Here is a 12,281-nt window from a genome sequence, read left to right as displayed (position 1 = left end):
CTCACTCTCTCTCTCTCTCTCTCTCTCTCTCTCTCTTCAAATCACTAACGGAAGGCGTGTAGGCTGTACTGTAATCCTTCGCTTCAAGTCGCATCCGCGGAAAGTGTAGTGACACTTGACAGTAAATAAACTACGCTGTCTGTCACAAGAACGTCCCAACCGGTACGGATCTCCCGGTGTGATGTTCGGGTGCTTCTGTGCTGTGAGTATTGTCAACCGTTCAAGGGCGTTCGTGGCACAGTTTACCCTGTGTTTTTTGTGTGTTTGTGTTTTTGCACTATGTGAAAGATCCGTTTCTTTTAGGTTCTTTTATTCACGTTGTGCTTTACGATGATTTTTAGACTTTTTTTTTGCTTGAAAGAGTTCAAGAATGTTGGATTTAGGAAGATTCCTCGTTTAGAAATATTACCCAGACTTACCCTAAACCTATCGATATTAAAACGCAATACTAAAAAGCGACGCCTGTCTTCACACGAAGGACCGGAAATCAAATCTCATCTGTGCCGTTCCTCCATAGTGAGGGCTGACTATCCAACTATGCGGTGACAATAGGTCTTCTTCTTCTTCCTTGGCACTACAACCTCGAGAGGTCTCGGTCTGCCAATTTCCAGCTTTCTGTGACTTGATTTTACCCGTAGCAAAGTAGTCCAAAGTCCTGCGTACGGTGAGATGGTCTGGATAGGATTTGAACCCCGGTCCTGCCGAGTGAAGACCACTGGCCACCGGACCGTCTCAATAAGCCTAGAAAGCCATAAATGATAGGCTTGATCTGTATTTACTATATCTTATATTGAGCATCCGTATCATGAGTTCTTTAAATAAATGAGAAATCTTCAATATAGCATATATGTGCTAACTATTTCCGGTATCATGCAAGTAAAATTATGACAAGCACAGATGAAACAGTCCAAAGCACTGATAGCTTACTAAAAATACACAGCCATGATCCTTTCATGTGCTTTCTCAGAAGAAATTCTCATCAATATTACTCTCACAGCTTTCTTTAGCTAAATATGTTTCGATTGCTCCGAGCTCTCTATCGCTGCTAACAGAACTCAAAATACAACTCCCCGACAAGTTCATCATTGCAAATCGCAATACACAATTTATTTACTATGACATATCTTGCTTCCTTGATCTATTTCGTTTGAGATTTAATCAAAGTCGAAGGCATCGTCCTCCTCACCGCACGTAAACTAAATTAACCCACAACCCTCTCGGGGATTGCATCATCCCAACGAACCCGGCACAGATTTTGTCATCCTCGTCGTCATAAGATAAGATAAATCAAACGAATTTTCAAGCGCAATCGGTTTGCCTTTCCATATCCTTGAAGAATGTCTGCTTCCGTTCAAGGGACGCGGGTGTTTTCGAGAGGAAAGCAAGCAAGTTTCTTCCCAAAGATTGGATAGTATCGGGAGCTGCCCGGCTGCAGCTTAACAAACAAACAATCTACGCTCCGTTGCACTCGTGCACATTTCATGTCCTTCACGCCCTTCAGCCTGCTGGCGTCCCGCAGTGTCTCGTGCTCCAACAAAGCGCAAGCTATTTCGGTTATTTATCGCTATTCATGCGCTCCAGATTTGTTTATATCCTTTTTGATGTATTTTATGCTCTCGATGCCGGCCCCGAAAAGCAACCCACTTCTTTCGGGGCTCAGTGTTTTCTTTCCACGAGGCTAGAGGCGCCTTCGTCCTTTAAGAAATTTTTGTGCACATGCACTGCTTGCCACAGCAGGTTGTCTCTGGTCTGCAACCTCGTCAACAGCAGTTTGAAGAAACAGCTAAATAAAAAGAAAACACACACACACAGCTATCACTTGCTCGATGCAGCTCTGCCGAATGGGGAAAATATTTAGATCTTGGAACGGCACCCGGATAATGTAGGCACCGGCGCAGGCAAAACTGATTGCTGCAGCCTGCCTGCATAATACTGGCGAGTACACGACGCTACGGCGATGGCAGATGGTGTAGCATCAAGAAGGAAAGGAAAAATTCATACACACAGACACACATGGAAAACGATTCAGTTCCCAGCCGTAAGCTTGCCATTCGTTTGACGTTTGGCTGGGGCAACAGCAGTTTAGCAGACTATATTCCACACATTCTGCACCCGATATTACCTCACCCAAGCGAGGCTGAGAAAAGGAAAGGATGTGGATCGGTCCAGCTATAGGTACAAGTGCCAGGCCGCCAAAGTGAATGAATGCGGCAGCTTCTTGCGCTCCGTCAGGGGTGCAGCTTAATCTGCACGATATAGTGACAAGCTGCCCGGCAAGCCGTTCTCATTCAATCTCATTTTATCGACGTTCGTCGCAGTGCAAGCAGATTGGAATGATTGCAGTGTAGTTCGAGCCGAGGTTTGCTGTAATAAAATAAGATATTGGTGTGCTTCTAACAAAATAGGATCAAGTAAGAAACACACTTGAATTTGGATTTAAGTTTCCTAATTTAAGCTAGTTGTTTAAACATTCAGAAGACAAATGTTCACACGTGGACAAACCGATTAGTGACGGTGCTATGCATCTATCCTGTCGCATCATTTATTATCATAATGACGGGCGCTGAGCCTGGGGCAAAGAATGGCCACGTTTGCCAAGCGCAAACCGCGCATGAACATGTCTGACGTTTTGTCACCAGCTCGTCAAACATCGACCGCAAACGATGGCTCGCGTCGAATGAATAGATCATAAATTTTTACATTTTGCACTACCCTCACGAACCGAAGAACAATAATACGGTGTGCTTTCTTCGGTGCCGACGGCGCTTTTCCTTTCACCAGCTCCGTGCCAACCAAGAATCCATGAACGGGCGTCGGAAAAAGCTGGGTGAGGAAGGCCCTGTTGGACGCAAAGTAACGTAACAGAGCCGATAAACGTTCGCAGGGCAACGACACCCGGTGCAGCGCTGGGTCGTCCGGAAGAGTGATGACGATGATGCATCGAGCAGTGAACCATTGCATGCCGATGCGATGCGACTGCACCGCCACACTCAGCTTGGCTGTAGGAAAACGAAAGGAAGCCATTAATCATGCTAATTGTGTAAATTTGCTATTTACCAATAATTGCAAAGAATCGCACACTAACAAAGGCGAAGAGCTTAGGGGAACACTGGTCCCATCCATCCATCCACCGATCCGCCATGGTCCAACGAGATCGGTGCGCTCTTTTGTGTGCAAACCATTCGCGATCTCGCTGCTGGAAACGCTTGTTGGAGCTGTGTTGGAGAAGTGGTTGCGATTGCAGCACACTATTCCTTGGAAATCGCATCCAGCTCCCTCTGTATTCTTCACCGCTCGTTGGTGCTAACTAGATGGAAACTCAACGAAACGTGATGATAAATGGAGCACAAAACAGGTAAAATGCTGCCATTCTGCAGGCACCCTTGCTGTGCTGTTGCAGAAAAGTGGAGCAAAACATGTACCAGCTCGTCATACACACTCACCCACCGACTAACCGACTTTTGTAAGCCACAAAAAAGAGAGGTCCTGGAGTGAGGGGTGGGAGAGGGAAACTCTCCTGGGGTGAGACCCAACTACTTTTACAGCAAAGCCAAAAAGCAGTCCTTGCGGTGCAGACACACACAGACAGCAAGGAGCAAATGGTGCTCAAAAGATGGAGATGTTTTCCCAAACCCTCCAACTGCCGGAAGCTTTAATGCCACCTGAAATAACCCGATGTTATTCTTCGTCTCCCCGCTTCCAAACATAACTACCCCCTCGATCTCCCGGGCCACATTCGATTCGGATGAAACGGTTTTGGCACGGTGCACAGTGTATCCTTGCGGCGTTGAACCCATTCGGAACATCGGATCGCGCATCCATCCCGCGTTTTCCTTGCGCGGTTCGATGCATCACAGTCGTAAGCCGTACAATTCCACGGATCGCCGGAAGTCATAAATTGATATTCATTCCGAGAAACAACGGGCAGCACCAGCAGCAGAGTAAAAAAAATATAATTTATCCTTCCTCGGTGCTGCAAGTACAATGCACCTTGGCGCAAGGGGTTGCATGGACTCTGTTCGGAGCCCACCAGAATATGCATTACATTTTTGCCCTTTTGCAAAGTAATAATTTGAGCTTTTGACGTTCGTTTTACTAGCTTCACTTGGTTGTGAGAAGAAATGTACAATTTTGAAGCATCGTGCACAGTGGCCATTAGGGGCGAAATGTTGGGATAAAACCCCTTTTTATTATCATAATATTTATCATAGATTTATTTAAACAGGAGGATATTTGGAGCTCCAACTTTAGTTTTAACAGGTGCTAAGGGCCTCTTGAGGAATTTTTTAAAGCGTCATGTTAAATTGGACATGGATTGGATTTTGAGTTAAGGAATTGAAAAAGGAATTCGACTTTCAATTGAACTTAAACTTGGTTAAATCGGATTTTTTTAAAATAAAATATACTTTAAGCTTATGGAGTCTCATCTTTGTTTGTTCGAAACTTCAATAATGTGTAGTTTCCTCCTTGCTCAAATTCATGTTTTTAAGACCGTGCCAAACCAAGCAAAACTAAAAGAAGAAAAAAAATGTAAGGTTTGTGAAGCTAGCTGGAACAGATTTTAAATCTTCTTAAAATCTTCCGCACAAAACCACAACCAACCACAGCAACACACACACACACCCGCAAACCATTGCATTAATTGCAGGAAACCAAAAAAGGAAGCCCATGCTCAACTTCACCGAAAGCCGCTTACCCAACGGTCTGGCGTTCTGGCATCACACACCGGGGACCCTCGATTCACTTTGCCGGCCTCGGAACCTTCCCAGCGGCCGGATGCATTTGTGCATTCAGCGCACATCCTAAGCCCGATCCTATCGGTGGCTATTGCATTGTTGTGCATCGTGCCACTATGGGACCGAGGTTCGATTGTGCATGTCGTACTGGCGGATTGGAATGTAAAGACTTCTTCGGCCGGCCGAACCGTTACGTGTTCTTTCTTCGGTGCATATGCATTTATGGTAATCGATACATCCGCCGTTAGTGCTGCGAGAAATCGGCATTCGGAAATATGCAGCCCCAGTTGCACAAATCTTCACAAACTGCTTCCACTTTTTGCTGCTCGCTCTGGTCGATGACTGGTCGAGGTCGCAAGTGCAGAAGGGCGTGGGAATATGAGAGCATAAGCGGCTTAGCAGTAATGTTTCTAGCTTTACCAGCCACCAGTCGAACTGTGGGAGATTGTAAAAAGCTTCCCCATAATCTTATGTTTGCTTACAGGACAAACAGGAGAATGTTGCCCTTGGCGGGTTTTGTAGTTGGATGACCAACAATTAAGCCGATTTTCATGTTCGAAAGTGGTAGAAAAAATACCTACACATTAGTTTCGTATCTTGTAAAAAATGGAGAATAGAATTTGAATTTCCTGCTCCACACCTAATAAATGTAGATAGAATTTAAATGTTCAACAAGCGACCTTCATACTTCTATGACAGGAAGGATCCAATTTGCTCGCCACCGGAGAACTTTTGACCGCACTCAGAAGGAGCTGATGACCGCTTGTTCGGTCACAGTTTCCATGCATAAATTTGCAACATCTCAGTAAGAGGGGGGCTTTTGCCTTAAGTTTTCACTTTAAAGAGCAACTGCAGAAAGATGATCCTACCGTACGGCATGATGAGGTTTCCCTTATGGCTTCATTCTATTTTTGTTTTCCACAATTAAATTTATCATTTCTTGCAAGAAACGAGCCACTCCGGGGTCGTGCTGAGTGAGTAAGCTGTCTCGCACTCCGGTATCGAAGCGCCCGAGTATGTTGTACCCGGCCTGGACACACGTACACGTGCCCGCTTTTCTTTTGCACCCATTTCCGGTCAACCGGATGGAATGGCTGGCGGGAGGATTTCTGCCCGGTAAGCACGAGAACGCAAGGAGACGAAAAACTTGGCAGACTGCCATTTGCACTGCAGGTGTACAGTGGATGCAGTGGAATACTAATGGATCATACCATTAGGAATGCCGGAGCTGAGAAAGGAAGCGCTTGGGCAACTCTTTTTTTTCCTCATATTGTCCCGTACACACGGCACACTCCATCAAGGGGATCTTGCATGCTGTAGTTTGCTTTTTTTTTCCTACGGGAGAAAACTATGACCATTTGGTGTACCGGTAAGGACTGTACGATGTGGAAATGAGCGTGAGCAATCAACGGGTGGAGTTGGATCATCCGCCCCAACCCCGATCACCATACTGTTCGCGACCGGTACAAGAAAAAGGCGTAAGTTTGTTTCCTCACCGATCGTCAATTTTGTCCCATTTGCACGACAAAAAACGCTCACTCACTTCAAACGATATTTTCCCACCCATCCTTTTCCCATCCTGTGATCCGCGAAGTTAACCAGGACTGGCGACTGCACGATAAAACCCTTATAGGTCACTTTCCTTTCACCTGATACAGTCTGCCCAGAGAAAGGATGCAAACGTTCGGAAGAGCACCGGGAAAAGCGCGTATTTCTTTTTTCCCTTCTGATTACGAGATATGTCCCCAAATAGTACCACCACCACCACCAGTAGGTGGAAAAACAATGCCTGTTCTAGCAGGTGAGCACGCGCAACAACAACAGCAAAAGAGACAACCTGTCACGTTTTACGACCGCCGAACCGGAACAACAACGATAGTGGGTTGATAAAAACCAGCCGGCCGAGGACCACAGCAAGGCGCCGTCTGTTTTGCAATGGAAAACTCGTAAACAAGGACGCCGGAGACTGACATCGAGCAGGTGGTACACGATTGAAAAGCAATTTTCACCGGGTTTACCCAAACTGGCAGCGCGGCAACAGAACGCTGTGGACGGTACGGATGCTCCTGCTTCGCTACCTTCCATCGCTGACAGTCTTTGTGCGGGCTTTTCGTCGTTCACTTCCCCGGGATGTACGTACCAGGGATAAGCGTTTAGGTTTTTGCAGCGCTTTTCTTGCTCTTCGGGCTCGGCGAAACGCCTTTAAGTTGGCTTTTGAAAATTCACAAATTCAGAAAAAGACCAGTCAGCGACCAAAGCGGGTCCCATTTTGCACCCGAATGTCATCCGCTTCATCGGACTCGAACTAATGTGTCCCTCGGCGGGAAAATGGATGGGTGGGAAAAAGCCGAACACCATTTTGACCTGTGGCATACGGGGACTTCAAACGCAAAGTGCACGAGGACACGGTCAACAAAACTAGGAGATACACACACACACACACACGCTCACAGGGATGGAACCCAACGCTTCGTGGAACTTTTTTTTACTTAGTTATTCAATAATGCCTTGGGATGGTTTAGGGGGGGGGGGGGGGGGTAGGAGAAATTCCATTTGTGTGCGAGTACAGTTTTCCGAAGAGGTTAATCCATCTGTTGGGACAAAAATACCCACCGGGATATGGATGAGAATCGAAGGTTATTGGGGTAGTTCCCAGAAGAAGATCAAATGTACTACTGCTCCATCGACTACAATATGGTACAATAAGGGTAAAGCTTTGCTGTTATGGACTCAAGATTTCAAGTTTAAATAACACAATATTCCTTTTTAGCATTGTAGTTCAACTAATTGACCAGATGGCTCCATTAATCCTGATTCGCTAAATAAAACGTCATCTTTTCCAAGAAAGATGATGAGAGTCGTTGTGCTGCATTAAATCGTAGTTTTATCATATTGCAATCAGTGTAAAATGAAACACATTCCAACAATGCGGCTTTAGAGCTCAGGATAACCCCCATATGAGCATTCCAAGATCAATTATTCACCACTGCCATGGTTCGGCTCGAGCAGCTGTCAATTCTTCATATTAATATAGCATCTCTCCTCTGTCCCGTAGTACACGTGTTTGAAGACGTTAATGGAGAACGTATGGAACATTCCATTCGGACTTCTTTTTTCTATGGATAGCTCCATCCGCAGCTTGGTACCGTAGCGTGATAGCCAATCTTCAAACAGGCTGGCTGTCACACGTTCACGAGCCTTTGAAGTTATGCAGCCGTACTGCAGCGCAAGGGCTCGAACTTCGGCATGCATGGGGAGGTGTGTCGTATGCGACTAGACAAACATTAGGCCGTGTGCCTGCTGCCAATGCTGCTTCTTATTAATGTTCATCCCCTCAAGCGATGTCTGGGAAGCAACGTGTTCTCGGAGCATTGGTACCGTGGCAGTCGACATGCAATTTTGCTTGTTTTGCCCTAGAGCTTTGGCGGCAGTTGGAAATGGAAAACGTATCGCATCGATATCCAAAGCATTCATCCAGCGAGGTTGAGGATCGTTAGACGGAGCAGGAGTCTCGTTAGTAAAAGTCTACTTACACTACGAAGCAAATAAATATTCAAGAAGTTTGCATTAATATTTCACTGATTTCGTACGCAATAATAAAAACTACTCACGACAGGAGGATGCCAGGAGCGGCCTACCCCATCAGGCAAATGCGAGTGAAGAATTAAATTGCAATGGCTCCAGACACGCAGCCGGCGTGATTCTCCACACCACCCCCCAAGATCAACAGACACAAACACACATCCCTGCACCGGATACAGCCGCTCAAGTAGATGAAATTTTATTACGCAATTCCATCCGGCGCATCCAGGCTGACGCCCGGTTGTCCACGGCAACAAGAATCCACACGGCAGGCAGGCAGGCGGGTTATTATTTGCCGACCGCAATACACCACCAGGAAGATGGTTTTTGCACTCACCGGTGCAAATAAATTAAATTTCAACCCATCACAGTCCCGTTTCCTGTTGCCGTTCGGTGCGCCGTACCACCACCGCCCAGTACTGTCCACCGGGATGTCTTTAGCGTTGCGCTGTTGCATCCATCCCGGTTGTGGATCGTTGCCGGCACAATCATCATCCCAATCTGGATGAATCGTCATGGTTGGAATTTTGCACCTGAACCTACTCGGCAAAAGGCACGAGCGCCACACTATCCTGTAAGTGACAGGAAGTAAGAACAAAAAACAAGATGAGCGCCCGCCATTGCTCCAACGCGGTCGGCTAGACCGCGTGGGCACGCAACAGCAAGCGCGCCTCCACCGGCGGGATGTCAGAGCAAGTGAAAGATTTATGAATAAGTAATTCCATTCATCATCTGGACGTAGTTTTGGGGCGAAATGTGGTTTTGAAACACACCGTTCGGACGCGTTCCGCACGCTGGATGAACTGTTACTTTTTCGTCGTCCATTTTCGATCCGTCCAACCTTTCCGCCCGGTAAGTAGCGCCGAGAAGTAGTGTACTCCGTGACGGAATGGATCTGTGGTCACATTAAGCGTGCAAACTGTGAGAATCCTTTGGTAATGGTGAGTGGTAAAACAACTCTGGGTGGGCTGGAACGACTGGGCGATCGGATTCGGACGGTCTGCTGGGTAATGGAAGCTCGCAATGGAGGCGCGTGAACGATGGTAGCCGCGTTATATACACATCATAACTTATGAATGATGCTCTCGGAATGCGCTTTTTCGGTAAGCCTGTAAAGTCTAATACTGCGTTCATCAATTTTGCGTCCAGTTCATCATGTGGTACCGAAAAGGCCTCGTTCGTCTAACCAGCTTACCAGTGTCGTTCGTAACCGGGAGAGCTGTGGTTACTTCAAGCTTATCAAAAGATTTTTCAAATAAGCTGAAGATTCAATTACAAGAACAGCTTTATTTAATAGATTAGCTTCAAGCTATTAAGATCCCTAGAGAAACTGCTGTTAGATCCCACAATACATCTTGGCTGATAACTTTTAAATTAAAAATGGCTGCAAACGAACGTAAACAACTAGCCATGTAACCTCAAAAAACAACCAAAAATCGCTAGCTCGCGAGTGGCGGACCCCAAGTGTCAGATGTAACCTATCGTGCGCGTCTTGATGGTTCAGCATACAAGCGAACGTAACCGACGTCTGCTGGTAGGTTCTCACTATTGTTCACAAGCTCCACGGTAATGCTGCCGAGGTTTTTTTTCTGTTTGCCTCCAAGACAGTAGGTCAGCGAATTTGGAATCCGGCGATGGTTTCACGTGCTAATGTTTGCGTTTGTTACGCGCGTCATCGAGAGGGCTATTATCTAACACGCTTTACATGATGTACAATTCCACGCCACTTCGTATTGCACACTGCTTTTGAGTCGACATAGTCATCCAGTGAGTGGGATCTCTTGATCTAGAGGTTCTACTCTACCACAGAAGCTTATCAGTAGGAGTGGATTAAATACATCCGAATGCAGTCGACTTGTAGCCAACGTTCGCTGAGATGCTGAAGCAGAAGCTCATTTGTTCGATGAAAGGATTAGAACCAGCCAGGTTACAGAGAACATCCATCCCAACTGTTCACCATCACAAGCAGGCTGCTTCTGGTTCGGACGAGCGGCACATCACCATCGCCGTCGGCATCCATTTGTCTCCGGAATCCCCCCGTGGCAGCACACACTGACATTTAACAGCATGTTCATAAATTATGCACTACAGCAACGAAAACATTGTAACGTTCAATCAAGAACCGATTCCCAATCGAACGCAGCTCGACGTCACGTCCCCTTTCCTCTGGGCGACCACGCTTCCAGCCATCTTATTCAACCCGGCCGCTATTGTTGCACGCTCGTTCGCATCGGTCTCGTTGACTTGTTCCGTTTTCAAATTACATACTCCCGGTGGAGTTCGGTACTCTACTGCATGTTCTAAGGACACACACGACCCGAATGATCTCCTTCCCGCCCCGCACGCTTCCTTTGCTGAGCGAGCTGGATTTCCAATTGTTGTTCGGAAGAAACTACTAGCGAAACAAGCATTTCGTTCAACCCTCGTGTGTGTGTGGCTTCGCTTAAGGACCTCGCTCACGCCAGTGTACGCTGAACGCTTTTGTGTGTTGGAAGGCATAGTCCCGTCACATGTGCACTCCCACTACTACTACGTGGCGCAAAGAAAAAAGCTCCTACCGATCGTAATCAATAAATTTGTATAAATTATTCCACTTCCGTGAGCTTCCGTTCTGGATAGAGCGTTCCGAGGGTTGGATGGGACACAAGGAGCAAGAGAAATTGTTCGCCTTGGTGGACGGTTTTTAGGGGTTTCAAAACGATTCTCCCGAGGAACCGCTTCACAAACCCATCCAGCAAGCGTACTTCCGATCGGTACTAGACTAAACGGTTCTTCCGGGATTTTGTGCCGTGGACCTGGAACGGTGGAAATTCCTGGAAGCAGGCTTGATGGGTGGGATAGATAAAGAATAAGTTAGGCGTAAAGCTAGGAACTTTTACCCTCGGCCACGATCTACCAAGAATTGGAGTTGGAGTTGGAGGCATATTTTTCTATCGCCATCCCACCCCCATCGGTTGACTGAAACCATCAGGTGGTAGGCCCACAAGGTGCCTGCAATGCACAGGGCGCTCTCCCCACACGGGTTGACCCGAAGGATACGTTTTATGTTCTGAGGACGTCCTTTTCCTTTGCTAACCGTACCATGGTGGTGCATGTCCTCTTGCAAAAAGCAAGAAACGAAAAGGATACGCCAGCAAGGACTCCGGGACCTTTCAACGGGTTGCAGTAAACGAATTGGCCAAAAGTGCTGTGCATCTTTACTACGGGAGAAATGTTACCGTTTATGTTTGGCATACTTCCGCACATCGATGAGCGGTCCTTTCCCTCCAATTTCCATAAAACGTTAAGCAAACACATCGATCTTGCTACGGGATCGAACGACAAGAATTTGCGCACTCGACTCCGAGCCAGCCACTCATACGATAACCATCGTTTTGTTCGTTTTCTCTCGTGGCTCACTCCATCTCCACCCTGTGTGGAAGGAATGGGGAAACGATTCCTGATTGTGACAGACTATTTTCGTTCTCAAGCTTCCATAACTTCCAGCGGCAACCTTCATGCCGACCATTCCCCACGGTTCGTTCCGATTGAACAGTTTGCAAGGTTTTTTTTACTCGCTTTTTACCGTGTGCTGCTCGTGTGCTCCATATGCCCCAATCGAGGGAAAATTATACCAAAGTAAGGGAACAAAGAAAAAAAAAAGGAATTTGGCAAGAAAAATCGCTCCAACAAACTACAGCAAAAATGCAAAGAGAACATTCCTTCGCCAGGAGCCATTCAATCAAAGACAAGCGGCGGGGCCAAAAATCGTGACGTTCGCCAACGGTTGGCAGCTGACGCGAAGATGCAAAACTCCGGCCCAACGGAGCGTCAAATTGAAGATTCGACTTTCCCTCCGTTCTCTCCATCACGCTTCTTGGCCTCATCACACCTGTGCAAAAAGCCGTCTAAGAATGAGGAAACACATCACAGGGCGTGATAAATTTGCATCATGAATTGGTAGCCGTCTTCTGCGGCCATGAT

The 12,281-nt window shown here is 46.8% G+C and overlaps 1 protein-coding gene and 1 long non-coding RNA gene across 5 annotated transcripts in view; one reads left to right on the top strand and one right to left on the bottom strand.

Annotated features, from left to right (window-relative positions):
• LOC118507728 overlaps positions 1 to 12,281 on the bottom strand; it is a 106,409-nt gene that overhangs the window by 59,754 nt on the left and 34,374 nt on the right. The gene's annotated exons all lie outside the window — the stretch shown is intronic.
• LOC118507729 overlaps positions 1 to 12,281 on the top strand; it is a 64,002-nt gene that overhangs the window by 44,372 nt on the left and 7,349 nt on the right. Inside the window, exon 3 of one of the 3 annotated variants that reach the window (XR_004905693.1) lies at positions 55 to 202. The exons of 1 other annotated variant lie outside the window; for it this stretch is intronic. This is a non-coding gene — a long non-coding RNA (uncharacterized LOC118507729). The remainder of the gene's footprint in view (positions 1 to 54; positions 203 to 12,281) is intronic. One more of the 3 variants, XR_004905692.1, reaches the window with a different exon arrangement.

The sequence above is a fragment of the Anopheles stephensi genome, chromosome 2 (assembly GCF_013141755.1).
Source record: "Anopheles stephensi strain Indian chromosome 2, UCI_ANSTEP_V1.0, whole genome shotgun sequence".
NCBI classification, from domain to species: Eukaryota; Metazoa; Arthropoda; class Insecta; order Diptera; family Culicidae; genus Anopheles; species Anopheles stephensi.
Note: the sequence above shows the minus strand (reverse complement) of the source record. Positions and strands in the feature narration are given on the sequence as shown.